This window comes from Notamacropus eugenii, chromosome 1 (genome assembly GCF_028372415.1).
Source record: "Notamacropus eugenii isolate mMacEug1 chromosome 1, mMacEug1.pri_v2, whole genome shotgun sequence".
NCBI lineage: Eukaryota > Metazoa > Chordata > Mammalia > Diprotodontia > Macropodidae > Notamacropus > Notamacropus eugenii.
The window spans coordinates 479,633,728-479,648,000 of record NC_092872.1 but is presented as its reverse complement, the minus strand read 5'-3'; the positions used below and the strand labels follow the sequence as shown (position 1 = coordinate 479,648,000).

The 14,273-nt window shown below is 39.7% G+C and overlaps 1 non-coding gene across 1 annotated transcript; it reads left to right on the top strand.

The window, feature by feature from the left end:
- Positions 1–129: 129 nt before the first annotated feature.
- TRNAR-UCU (transfer RNA arginine (anticodon UCU)) lies at positions 130–222 on the top strand. The gene is made up of 2 exons: positions 130–166; positions 187–222. It is a non-coding gene; the product is annotated as a tRNA-Arg (tRNA).
- The last annotated feature ends 14,051 nt before the right edge of the window (positions 223–14,273 follow it).

The following is a 14,273-nucleotide window of genomic DNA, read 5'->3' as shown; positions in this document are numbered from 1 at the left end:
CTGGGGGCACCCCCGGAGGGACCCCGCGCCCCGGACACCGAGAGAAACGGAAAAGGAGCTTGAAGAGAAGGGGACTGAAGGAATTAGCTCGAATGTAGGGTGGGAAAGTGAGCCTCCTGTCCAGAGGCAGGCTCTGTGGCGCAATGGATAGCGCATTGGACTTCTAGCTGCGTGACTCCCGAGGTCATTCAAAGGTTGTGGGTTCGAGTCCCACCAGAGTCGCATTTTGAAAAGGGCCTTCCACTGCCAGGAACGTTTTATAAAAGTCTTTGGGAGTTCTGTTGTGAGTGCAGCAGAACCCTTGAAGAGCCCATTTTGAAAGACAGTTCCCTAGCTCCGGTGGAGCCAATAGAAAACGGACCAAGGTGAGCGCTGTCCTGGGGGCTCCGAGAGCTCCCCTTTCTGCCAACTTTGTGCTTGGACTGAGCAGCGTGCGGCGGCACGAGGCGGGAGCGATGCCCTCCCCAGCCCTGTGCCTCCGTGCCCTCACCTGTCAAAGCGCAGTCAGCTGGGCTGAGGTGACTGCGCAGCTCTCGAGTCTCTTTACTAACTCGCGTGCCTTCTTGGTTTCCATCCTCCCTGGAAAGCTAGAAACAATAAGAACAATTCCCATGTGCATAGAGCCTTGAGGAAGAGATAACCTGTGAGAAGTTACGGGAAGATGACCCTCACAATTAGTAAGCCTGATGTGAACCCAGGTGTCTGGTTCCAGTTCAGCCCTCTATCCACTACTCCATCTCCTATAAGCAGCGTTGTGCTATGCAAAGAAAATAACTAGCATTTATACTAGCTCCTATTATGTGGTAGGCACTGGAACTAAGCACTTCACAAATATATGATCTCAGTTGATCCTATGACCATTCTAGGAAGCAGGTCCTTTTAGTATGTCCATTTTACAGTTGAGGAAATGGAGACAGAGGTTAACTGACTTGCCCAAAGTCACAGAGTTAGTAAGTGTCTGAATCTGGATTTCAGCTAAGGTCGTCCTGATTCCTAGTCCTTGAACCACCCAGCTTCCCTATAGTGTATTTAACTTTGGAATTGGAGCTTGTGGATTTGAGCCTTCACCCTGATGTTTACTATGAAACTTTTGGCAAGTCATTTAATTTCTTTTGACCTCTTCTAGTTTCCTCATCTATAACGTGGATCCTGACCCTGATGCTCACTATCATTGTGACTTTAGACCGATCATTCTTTAGGTCCTGGTTTCCTCCTCTGTAAAATAAGGGAGCTGAACTACATGATATGTAAGGTTGCCCCCTGCAGTTCTAAATCTATGGTCCTCCTAGAAGATGGAAACATTTAACAAATCTTATCTTATTTTTCCACCTGCTAAGTGGAAAGTGAGTAAGAAAAAAAGACCTTCACTTAATTCAGGTTAGAAGACCTAGGCAACCTTGTGCTTCCCGGCACAGAATCAGCAAATCTTATCTTTAGAAGAAACTGGAAGATTCAGTTTATGTAGCCTTTGTGCAAACATTTCCAATATCCCAAAGACAACAACAATGCAACTTGGTCCATTGTTGGACAGTACTGATTACATTTTAGCATGAGATTTCCCTCCCTTGTAACTTCTACACCCATTGGGGCCAATTCTCCTCTCTGGAGCTACATAGGATAAGCCCCAAACTCTCTTTTACTTGACTTCTCTTCATCTCTTTAAAGATAACAATTCCCCCCACCCCTACCTTGCCCAAGTGTAAGCATCCTCCCAGCTTTAAAGAATCCTCAGATCATTTGATTTCTAGACCCTTCATGTAGATCATTCTCATCTGAATATGCTCCAGTTTTCTAATCTCCCTCTTAAAAGACAGGACACAATACTCCAGAAGTGGTCTGATCAGGGCAGACTGAAGCGAACTGACTTTGATCATCTTCTAGGAATTTTACTTAGGATCGTACATTAACTTTGTTTGCTTACAAAAGTCTTCCATTGGTTCCACCAGACCAATGGTTGAATGACTTGGTTGTTTTAAGGGGGATATCTGGCTAACTGTACTCTGAGTTGTAATGAGCTAGTGCAAGCAATAAAAGGCATAGAAAATGCTGTGAGAGTTTGGAAGCAAAGATCACTTCTAGCTGGAGTGATCAGATGGTTCTTGAAGAACAGGCAGGAATCTGACAGGTGGAACTGGATGAGGAAAGCCATTCCAAGAACTGTGTGTATTAACAAAGACCTAATGGTGAGACATCAGAGGGCTGTTCAGGGAACAGTGAGTGGTTCAATAGGGCTGCCAGACAGATACTAACTAGTACTAACTAGTGGGATATTAGGCTATTAAGGTAGGCTGAAGTCAAATCTTGGAGGACCTGAAATGCCAGGCTGAGAGATTCTTAGGAGGGGGACATTGCAAATTTCTGAGCCAAGGGGTATTATGGTAAAACTATGCATTAGGCAAGATTCATCCTCCAAAATGCTGACACATTCTTATCTTCAGCTCTTTGTAAATACACTCCTCAACCACCAACACTTACTTCCTCAGTACTTCCTCAGGACAGATCTTTTGCAACTTCCATGATGACACTTTCTTTCCTATAAGCTCTGTTTTACCTTGATGTCTTTCTGTTTAAGAGACCCCCTAATCTTAGCAGCCTATTTTCAGCACATTTCTTAGGTTGGGTTCTTTCTGCAGATGACTGATCTTATTCACTTATTATTATTTTGTTTCATGTTCAGAGGGTGAGCAATTTTATATCTGCCTCAAATTCTGGGAAGGGCCCTTGTTTGGACCCTCCAGATCCCCTATGCACTGAACACCAATATGTTTTCCAAACATGCTTTTATTTTCTTAATATAATTTATTTATTTTTCAGTTCTCAACATCCAGTATACAAAAAGCAATAAATGGATTCAATCTTGTAACTAAAAAAAAAAAAAGACTGGAAGCAAAACAAAGGCAGGCTAAAGTGTTTTATCCAAATATTATATGTCCCCCAATCCTAAAGCACAGTCATTTGCATTCAAGAATTTGAATTCAAAATTTTCTCCCCACTCTCCACCGCAGGACACCACATCCACCCCTTCTTCCAGTCTGTCCTCCCTTCTATTCCCCCTGCATTCTACTTTCCTGTAGGGCAAAATAGATTTCTATGCCTCATTGCCTGTATATCTTATTTTCCAGCTGCATGTTAAAATAATTTTTAACACTCATTATTAAAGTTTTGAGCTCCATATTCTCTCCCTTCCTTCCTCCCCACCCACTCTCATTGAGAAAACAAGTAATTCAATATAGGTCATACATGTGTATGCAAAACACTTCCTTAATAGTTATGTTGCGAAAGACTAATCACATTTCCCTCCGTTCTATACTGTCCTCCATTTATTCCATTCTCTCCCTTGACAATATCCTCCCACAATAATGTTTGCTTTTGATTATCTCTTTCCCCAATTTCCTGTCCCTTCTATTATCTTCCCTCTCCTATGCCCTTCCCCCTTGCCTTCCCACAGGATAAAATAGATTTCCACATCCAACTGAGTGTTATTCCCTTTATAAGCCAAATCCCATGAGAGTAAGGCTTACCTATTTCCTTTAATCTTCCCTCTCTTACCCTCCATTGTAAAAGCTCTTTCTTGCCTCTTTTCTGTGAGATGATTTGCTACATTATAACTCTCCCTTTCTTTTACTCCTAGTACATTCCACTCAACAGTAAATTTTATTTTTTAGGTATTCTCTCTTCATATTTGGCTCACCCTGTGCCCTTTCTCAATGTGTATACACACATACACACACACACACACACACACACAAATATATAGATTTGAACGGAATGAAGTTAGTGAAGACTTCTCAGTGCTTAACAAAAGGCTTTAGTAGATGATCAGGCCTAAATTTCAGTTTCCCAGAAATCATGTGACTTCTGGGAATACGAAACTTAAATCTCCCCCTTGGGTTGTCATATCAGCATAACACAACCCCCCCTTGGGTTGTCCCATCAACATTTACATCAACATAACGCCTATTAGTTATTCCACTGCTACCTTGTTTCCTATTCACCGTGTAGACTGTCACATTTAAGTTGTGAGCGTGCTTCCCAGCCAATGGGAGCAAAAGGCCAGCAGAGGGGTGGGATCTGTAATATAATCTCTATTTTTGCCTTCTGTAATTGCCTCACTTTCCTGATTACTTATCAGACAGGAGCTGCCCTTTCTTGTGAGATGATAATAAAATCTTACTGCTTTGCTTCTACCTTGAGAAGTCTCTGATTTTTATTTGTCAGTGGTCTTTGACCCACACAGATTTGACAACAATATGGCCCTGCCCAAACTCCACTTAATGACTATTTTCTGGACCCCCTTGGCTTAGAGTGATTATCAATGGTAACTCTCTCTTTCCCTCCCAGCTTGATTTAGTTATTTTTTTCTTTTGCTCATTAAAGGGGCCATTCCCTATTTCTTAAAGAAGCCTATTCACTGAATGAGTGTGACCTCCCTCTAAGTGAGTACCTGAAAAGGCCTTAGCCTAAAAAGGCTAAGTCTTCCATGGCATCCTGGGTCATCTCTAGTCATTCTGATGAATATCTGGTCACTGGATCCAGATGGCTCAGGAGGAGAAAATGAGGCTGGTGACCTGCACAGTCCTCCCTCAAAACAAAGTCAAGTACAAGTCATGTCATCATTTCTCTGATGTCACAATATATACATACACATATACACCCAATATACACATACATACATAACCATATACACCTACACACACACATACATACACACACATATATATACATATATCTGTATTTACATATATGTGTGTGTGTGTGTATGTATGTATATATTCCCTCTAACTACCCTAATACTGATAAAGGTCTCATGAGTTATAAAAAGCATCTTTTCATGTAGGAACGTAAACAGTTCAACTTTAACGAGTTCTTTAAGGTTTCTCTTTCCTGTTTACCTTTTCATGTTTCTCTTAATTCTTGTATTGGAAAGTCAAATTTGCTATTCAGCTCTAGTCTTTTCAACAAGAATGCTTGGAAGTCCTCTATTTCATTGAAATTCCATTTTTTCTCCTAAAGCATTATACTCAGTTTTGCTGGGTAGGTGATTCTTGATTGTAATTCTAGTTCCTTTGCTCTCTCTGATCCCTTAGTGTAGGAGCTGCTAAATCCTGTGTTATCCTGATTGTATTTCCACAATACTTGAATTGTTTCTTTCTGGCTGTAATATTTTTTCCTTGACCTGGGAACTCTGTAATTTGGCTACAATATTCCTAGGAGTTTTCCTTTTGGGATCTCTTTCAGGAGGTGATCAGTGAGTCTTTCCATTTCTATTTTGCCCTTTGGTCCTAGAATATCAGGGCAGTTTTCCTTGATAATTTATTGGAAGATGATGTCTAGGCTCTTTTTTGAGCATGAATTTTGGATAGACCAATAATTTCTAAATTATCTCTCCTGGATCTATTTTCCAGGTCAGTTGTTTTTCCAATGAGATATTTCACATCATCTTCTATTTTTTCATTCTTTTCATTTTGTTTTATAATTTCTTGGTTTCTCATAAAGTAATTAGCTTCCATCTGCTCCATTCTAATTTTTTTTTTATTATTTTTCATTTTTAACACAGTTCATATCACATAAAACAATTCCAACTTTTGGTCAGGTGATATTTCTCTTAAAGCATTTACAATATAGACCACAAATGAATTTTTTTTTAACATTAACCAACTGAGACACAAATAATAATTATGTATGCTAACTTCACAAGCCCTTCACCTAATTGTCTCCACACTATTATTAAGAATTAGAGTACCCTAATTTATTGTTGTTGGTCTAAAGTCCTAAGCCTAATAGCTTAATTTTAGACTTAACCTCAGATGTTCTCCTACCAACAACCTATAGTTTAATGGATCTGGTATAAAACATACAAACTTTTTCACTGTAGGAAATTGCCACTAAGAGTAGGGACATTGCAAGGAAGTAGTATCTCCCCAACTTCATATCAGTTCCAGGCAGGAGTAGATTGTCAACTTGCATTCAGTCAGGCTTAAAGTCTGCCAGGTGTCAATGGGGAAATTGAGTCAGGAGAATCCTAACTCAGCCCAGGCTGAACAGCCACTCTCCCACCCTTCCATTGAGATCACCTTTTGCAGTTCATACCAGCATCTCACAGGCTTACTGGCATCATGAATTGGAGGCTCACACTGCCTTTCTTGCTATCCATACCTGGAGTTAGACTCAGAAGAACAGTCAGTTAATAGTCCCATAGAATCTTAAAATAGCAAGTTGCAATAACCAGGTTTCAGATATGACTATAACTTCACATTGGCTAAGGAACATCTTTTGAGGCAAGTCTTAAGTGACTTGCTTGCTTTTCTATACATGTTCTAGTTCCTGATTAAATAACAATCATAAAATCAAATTTACCATTAAAACCTTAACTTTTCCATCAATGCCAAATTTTACCTGAGGTTACCTGCCTCTACTAAACTTAGACTAAAATTCTTTTCCCCAAACTAAAGATGTCTCTGATTTAGTCTCAGTAATTAATTGAGTTAATTGTTTTAATACTAATTGCTTTTCCATCTCTTTGTAGCATGTCCAATTTTTCTCCCCATCTCATTTTTCTCTCCTCCCTCTACCCCCTAATACCTTGCATTCTGATTACCCCTTCCCTCAATGTACCTTCCCTTCTATCACACTCTACCCTTCCCTTATCCCCATCTTCTCTCTTTTCTTGTAGGGCAAGATAAATTTCTATACCCCATTACCTGTGTTTCTTATTTCCCAGTTATATGCAAAAATAATTCTCAACATTCATTTCTAATACTTTGAATTCCAACTTCTCTCCTTCCTTCCCTACCCATACCCACTGAGAAGGCAAGCAATTCGATATAGACTAAATATGTGTCATTTTGCAATACTAACTATATTGCCCTCTATCCTACTCTATTTCCCCTTGTTTTTTTTTCCTCATTTGACCTTGTCCCTTCCCAAAAGTGTTTATTTCTAGTTACTCCCTTCTCCTATTTGCTCTCCCTTCTATCATTCCCCTCACCCCACTTGTCACCTCTTCCCCTACTTTCCTGTAGTATAAGATAGATTTTCATACCAAATTTAATGAACATTATTCCCTCCTTAAGCCACATGTGCGGAGCGTAGCTCCACTTTTCCCTTCTCCCTTTCTCCTTTTTCTCCTCCATTGAACAAGATTTTTCTTATCTCTTTTATGAGTTATAGCCTGCTCCATTCCATTTCTCCCTTTCTCCTCTCAGTATTTTCCTGCCTCACTCCTTAATTTTTATTTTATTTTATATTTTTGTGGATATCATCTCTTCTGATTCAACACAACCTGTATTCTCTGTCTGTGTGTGCATGTGCATGTGTGTGTGTGTGCATGTGTGTGTGTATGTACAATCCCTCCACCTACCCAAATACTGAGAAAAGTCTCAAGAGTTACAAATATTTTCTTTCCATGTAGGAATATAAACAGTTCAGCTTTATAAAGTCTTTTATGATTTCTCTTTCCTGTTTACCTTTTCATACTTCTCTTCATCCTTGTGTTTGAAAATCAAATTTTCTCTTCAGTTCTGGTCTTTTCATCATGAATGCTTGAAAGTCCTCTATATCATTGAATGAATATTTATTCCCTTGAAGTATTATACTCAGTTTTGCTGGGTAGGTGATTCTTGATTTTAATCCCAGTTCCTTTGACTTCTGGAATATCCTATTCCAAGCCCTTTGATCCCTTAATGTTGAAGCTGCCAGATCCTGTATTATCCTGATTGTATTTCCACAATACTCGAATTGTTTCTTTCTAGCTGCTTGCAGTATTTTCTCCTTGACCTGGGAACTCTGAAATTTGGCCACAATATTCCTAGGAGTTTCTCTTTTTGGGTCTCTTTCAGGAGGTGATCAGTGGATTCTTTCAATATTCATTTTGCCCTCTGGCTCTAGAATATCAGGACAGTTTTCCTTGACAATTACGTGGAAGATAATGTCTAGGCTCTTTTTTGATCATGGCTTTCAGGTAGTCCCATAATTTTTAAATTGTCTGTCCTGAATCTATTTTCCAGGTCAGTTGTTTTTCCAATGAGATGTTTCACATTGTCTTCTATTTTTTCAAACTTTTGGTTTTGTTTTTTGACTGCATGGTTTGTCTCATAGTCATTAGCTTCCCTGAACTCAATTCTCTCTTTCAAAGAACTATTTCATTAAGTGAGCTTTTGAACCTTCTCCTCCATTTGGCTAATTCTCCTTTTTAAAGCCTCCTTCTCCTCATTGGCTTTTTGAACCTCTTTTTCCAATTGAGTTACCCTCTTTTTAAAGGTATTATTTTCCTCAACATTTTTTGGTTCTCCTTTAGCAAGCTACTAACTCACTTTTCAAGTTCTTCTATTGCCTGAGTCCAGTTTAAATTCACTTTGGAGGCCCTGGAGGCAGGGGCCTTGACTTCCTGTGACAGTATGCCTTGTTCTTCCTCATCCAAAAGGATGGAAGGAGATACCTGTTCACCAGGAAAGTAACCTTCTATGGTCTTATTTTTCCCCCCTTTTTTGGGCATTTTCCCAGCCAGTTACTTGACTTCTGAATCCTTTGTCAAGAGGGTGGTCCTATTGTGCCTCCTCTACCCAGTTAATATGTTCAAGGCTGAGATTTGACTCAGCTGCTGGATTTCCCCAGGGCTTTGGATGGGGGAGGAGCCATCACTCAGGGCTGAGATTTAGATCAGCTGCTCAGTTCTGCCAGAGGCTTTAAGTTGAGCTGCCTGGAAAATGGATCCAGGCTGCTTCCTGACCACTGTAGCTGCCTGCATTCTGCTGCTGCTGTTGCTGCCATCGCCTGGGGCTATTGCTGGATGAACCCCATTCCCCTCTCACCCAGCTGGGAAAGCCCTCCCACACTGACTTTTGGAGCTTTCTTTGTCGCTTGTGGGTTGAGGTATCTAGGACCCTCCCTGCTGAGAACTCTGCCCTAGAGGTCTGTTCAGGTCCTGTTCCTTCCAGGCCAGGGCTGGGCTATGCTCCACTCAGCGTCCCAAGAGATAGACCTTTTCTGTTGGCCTTCCAGGTTACCTTTGGCTGGAAACCTCTTTCGCCCTGTTGCTCTGTGACTTCTGCTGCTCTAGAATTTGTTGAGAGTCATTTTTTACAGGTATTTTGTGGGCTGTGGGGAAAGCACTAGAGTATATGCATCTTTCTACTCCACCATCTTGGCTCTGCCCCCCCATTCTAATTTTTAAAGAACTATTTTCTTCAGTGAACTTTTGAACTTCCTTTTCCATTTGGCCAATTCTGCTTTTTAAAGCATTCTTCTCCTCATTTACTTTTTGGACCTCTGTTGCCATTTGGGTTAGTCTATCTTTAAAGGTACTATTTTCTTCAGCATTTTTTGGGATCTCCTTTAGCAAGCTGTTGACTTGCTTTTTATGATTTTCTTGCATCACTCTCATTTTTCTTTCCAATTTTTCCTCCACCTCTCTTACTGGATTTTCAAAATCCTTTTTGACCTCTTCCCTGGTCTGGATTATTTCATATTTTTGGGGGGGAAGTTTTGGATGTAGAAGCCTTGACTTTGCTGTCTTCCTCTGTTGGTATGCTTTGCTCTTCCTCATCCAAAAGGATGGAAGAAAATACCTTTTCACCAAGAAAGTAACCTTCTATAGTCTTATTTTTCCCCCTTTTTGGGCATTTTTCCAGCCAGTTACTTGACTTTTGTGTCCTTTGTCAAATGGAGGGTATACTACCCTAGTCTTCAGAGGTTTTGTGTAGCTGTTCTCTAGGGACCTGTAAGTTCTCAGTTCCTCCAAGGTGGCACAATGAAGGGAGAGGAGTTTACTCCTCTCTTGGCCTGCACTCTGGTCTGTGAACAACCACAAGCACTCTTTTCTGCCCTGGAACTGTGAGTAGGATTCCCTCTCCATAGCCACCACCAGCTCTGCCATGTCAATGTTCCTCCTCACCAGGGGACTGCCACTCAGGGCTGAGACCCAGTTCAGCTGCTCCATTCCCCTAGGGTCTTTAGGCTGAGGACTCCAAAACTGGATGCTGCTGCTGCAGTGGCTGGACCTCACTCCCCTCTCACCCAAGTGAAAGAGCTTCCTTACTGACCTTTGAAACTGTCTTTGGCATTTGTGCGTTGAAAAATCTGTGAACTGCAGCAGCTGCCTGTGATTCCATGCCCTGAAACCTGCTACAGTTCTGTCTGTGCAGCTCGGCCAATGCTGGCTTGTGCTCCACTCCAAGCCTGGTGTGATAGACCTTTCCTGTAGGCCTTCCAGGCTGTCTTGGGCTGGAAATCTGTTTCACTCTGTCATTTTGTGACTTCTTCTGCTCTAGAATTTGTTGAGAGTCACTTTTTACAGGTATTTTATGGGCTATAGGGGGAGGAGCTAGAGCAGGTTCATTCTACTCTGCCATCTTGGCTGTGCCCCTTCCCCCCAATCATATCCTTTTTAAAAGCTTATAGGGGTGTTAGGTAGCACAGTGGCTAGAGTACCAGCTTTGGAGTCAGGAGGTCTGAGTTCAAATGTGTCCTTACCTAAGCAAGTCATTTAACCCCTATTGCCCCCCAAAAAATGCATATAAAAATTGTAGCTCACATGTGTATAGCACTTTGTTCATAAAGTATTTTCCTCTCAACTTGATATTCCCATTTTACAAATGAGAAAACTAAGACTCAGAAAAAAATGGAAAGAAGCAACTTGCCCCAGGTAATGCAAGTTACTCTGTGCCAGAGCCAGATCCAATTCTTTGACTATATTGAGATGTCTCTAAAAAGTACCCTTCAGGATTCTAGCATTTGTCACTAAGCCTGGTCATATATATTGATGTAATAATAATTCATAATCCTCTCATTTGGCAGTATACAAAGGAAATAACATTCAGTCAAATTGCTTACAAATGAATTAAAACCCTGTGAGATCTGAATTGATGTAGGGCCTTGTACATGGCAGGGCTTTGTACATGCTTAGTGGAAATTTATTTAGATTTGCCTAATTTCTGTTTGCCCTGACTCTGGAAGTGTGTATGTATATATGTATGTATGTTTGTATGTATGTATGTATACACACATACACATACACACACACACACAGAATAATGTCCTGGGTGGATTCTAATTGGCCTCTTGGTCAGCTAAATATTGGTCCATTTCAGAAACCTGGTACTGAGTTACTAACCTACCACAGACCAATTTCAGGAATGTCCACACACATCTAATAATGGGAAAAAAGAAACTAAAGCAGTGAATCCCAATGTCCATTTTCCCTCATTTGCAAGCAGAACATTAGCAACCTGGGAATTAGACCAAGTGACAAAGTTATGTCAGATCATGCTGATGCAGCCCAGCATTCTATCACTAGCAGAGACCCCAAAGGACTAGGGGTCCTGATTATCCTCCCTGACATCAACCTCAAAAGTTAGGTCCTTTCCAGATTCCCTTAGGAATTGGTCACCCATACTCTTCATAACTTTAAAAAAAATTATATTTCCTACCTGTACCAACTCATTTCCCCCCCAGGTCAAATATTAATTTTAAAATATTTTTTCAAGAAACAAGTTTTTTAAAAAAATTAATCTGTCTCTCTTACTACAACCCCACCAACTGAACAATTTTTTCAAAAAAATGAATTACAAATGCTTTAATATATATTTACACAGTTCATCAAAACAAACTCTCACATTCACCATAACTGAAAAGGCAGGTCTATTTCTGCATTTTAAGTTTACCGTTGGGAGTTGAGTGGCATATCTAATTTTCATTCTTTCAGATTCATGGTTAATTATTGCATAGGTCAGAGTTCTATAGTTTCAGAGTTTCAATAGTGTTATCATTGTATCAGTTTACAACAGTCTTCCTAGTGTTCACTGAAATTGTCCACTTCATCATTTCTTATGATGACAGCATCCTTCCAATCACCCAGCCTTGAAATTTAGGTGTCATCCTCAATTCCTCACTCTTACCACCCTATATCCAGTTTGTTATCAAGTCTTAATAGATTTTACCTTAATAACACACCCCATTCTGTCCTCTGATACTGCCACCACCCTAATTACTTCATGCCTGGATCATTGCAATAGCCTTCTATCTCTCCCTAATCCAATCTTATCATCTACTCAGTTGTTATCATTCTCTTTTGTTCTCTGTATCAGTCTGATAGTTGAGGTAGAATCTCAAAATTGCCTTAATTTGCATTTTCCTAATTGTTAGTGATAGACATTTTTAAATGATTGTTGATACCTTTGATTCTTTCCTTTGAAATTGCCTGTTCATATCCTTTTACCATTTATCTACTAGGAAATAGCTCTTATTTTATTCACTTAATTCTTGAAAATGAGACCTCTGTCAGAGAAACTTCTTGTGAAGACTTTTTTCCCCTTTCACCTGTTGACACCAACAAAAAGCCTGAGAGCAAAGAGTTTTGGGGTATTTAATAATAAATATAGTAATTATGGCTAGCAAATAATCAATAAATGGAGGTCAGTGATAAATCATTGAGATTATCCAATATTTAAATACGCTTGGAAGAGTGGGTGCTCCTCCTTTGATTGGTTAACAACCAATGACAGCATTGAATATTACAATGAGAGATGAGTGTATTCTAATCAGGGGCTGAGGGATATTACTCTGATCATGTCACTCTTGGACAAAGAGATTCTTCTCAAGACAGATCACTTCCCCACCCATAACCCCCCACTGGGGCAATCTAGACAGAAGGATCTATCTCCACCCAAAACAATGAAGTTGAACACAATGGGCCAGAATTCTCTTTACCTTTTAATCAGAAATAAATTCTCCCAGTTGGATGGGGTATCCAGGATTGAGGAAAATGTCTCATTATGAGCCCAGTCCTTCTCAAGGAGATAGGGAAAAAAAAACCCTGGATTCCCACACACTCCCATTAATAATTAGTTATTAATAAACATTTCTGTTTCCATTCTAATTTTTTTCTACACTAGATGTTTGTACAAAATCTTTAAAATTTTATATGCTATTATCAAAATTGTTCATTTTATTTTCTGTGACCTATCACAAGTTAGTAATGAACTCTTCCCCTATTCATTGATCTGAGAAGTAATGTTTTCATTTTCCTTTAATTTGTTGACCTTTTATGTCTAGGTCATGGATCTATTTTGGACTTTATCTTGGAGTATAGTGTGAGATGTTGATCTAAACCTAATTTCTGCCAGACTCTCTGTTCAAATTTCGCAGAAGTTTTTACTAAACAGTGAGTCCTTTCCCTAGTAACTGGGATCTTTGGGAAAAGAAGAGGAAGGGAAGGGAAGGAAAGAGAATAAGCATTTATATAGCACTGACTATGTCCTGAGAGCTATTGCAAAGCATTATTTTTTTTACAAATATTTTATTTAATCATCACAACCCTGTAAAAACCTAAGGTAGGCTTTTACAGCTAAAAAAACTGAGGTAAACAGAGGCAGGATTTATCGAACACTATATTGTGTACTTCACCATGCTATGTACCTACTCTGTTCCACCGATCAACCATTTTTAAAAAATAACTAGCACAACATCATTTTAATTATTACTGTTTTGTAGCATCGCTTGAGGTCTGTAGATAGACCCTTCCCTTTTTTTCATTGTTATCCTTGAGATTCATGGCCTTTTAGTTCTTTATATGGATTTAGTTCTGGTTTTCCCTAGCTCTACAAAATATTTTGGAAGTTTGATCACTGAATGTGTAAATTAATTTAGGTAGTACTGTCATTTTTATTATATTGACTTTACCTACTCATGAGCAATTAATGTTTCTCCAGTTATTTCAGTGTGTTTTTATTTCTATTTTATGGTTAGATTTATATAGTCCTTGCATGACCTGCCTGTACCAACTCTTAGGAGTAATGAATTCTCTAATTTTACGTCTCACAGCCTCTGTATGAAGTAGCGTAGTGTGTTAAGATGTTAAGAACCTTAGTCTTAGAACCAGGAGAATCTTGGGTTTGAATTCTGCCTCAGACATCAGTTATTCACCAGTGGCAAGTCAGTTAATCTTTCTAAGCCTCAGGGTCTTTATCTGTAAAATGGGAATAATACCTATAATGTCAATGAGGCTATGGTGCAGCTTAAATGAGATTCAGTATTTAAGAAGGCATTTTGCAAATCTTAAAGACCTCTTTAAAGTGCTAATTAAGAAGGAGTGGTTTTTAAAGAACTACTGAGAGGACTTCAAACAGTTGAGCTAGAGGCCTGTCAGGAAGGAACCAGACCACAAACCTTATGGCACACAATGAGGATAGGCAGCTAGAGTGTGACTTTGTGTAGATACTTGTCCTCCTAATCACGATTCCAAAAGGGACCCAGGGCAAAGTGTGCCCCACATTCTC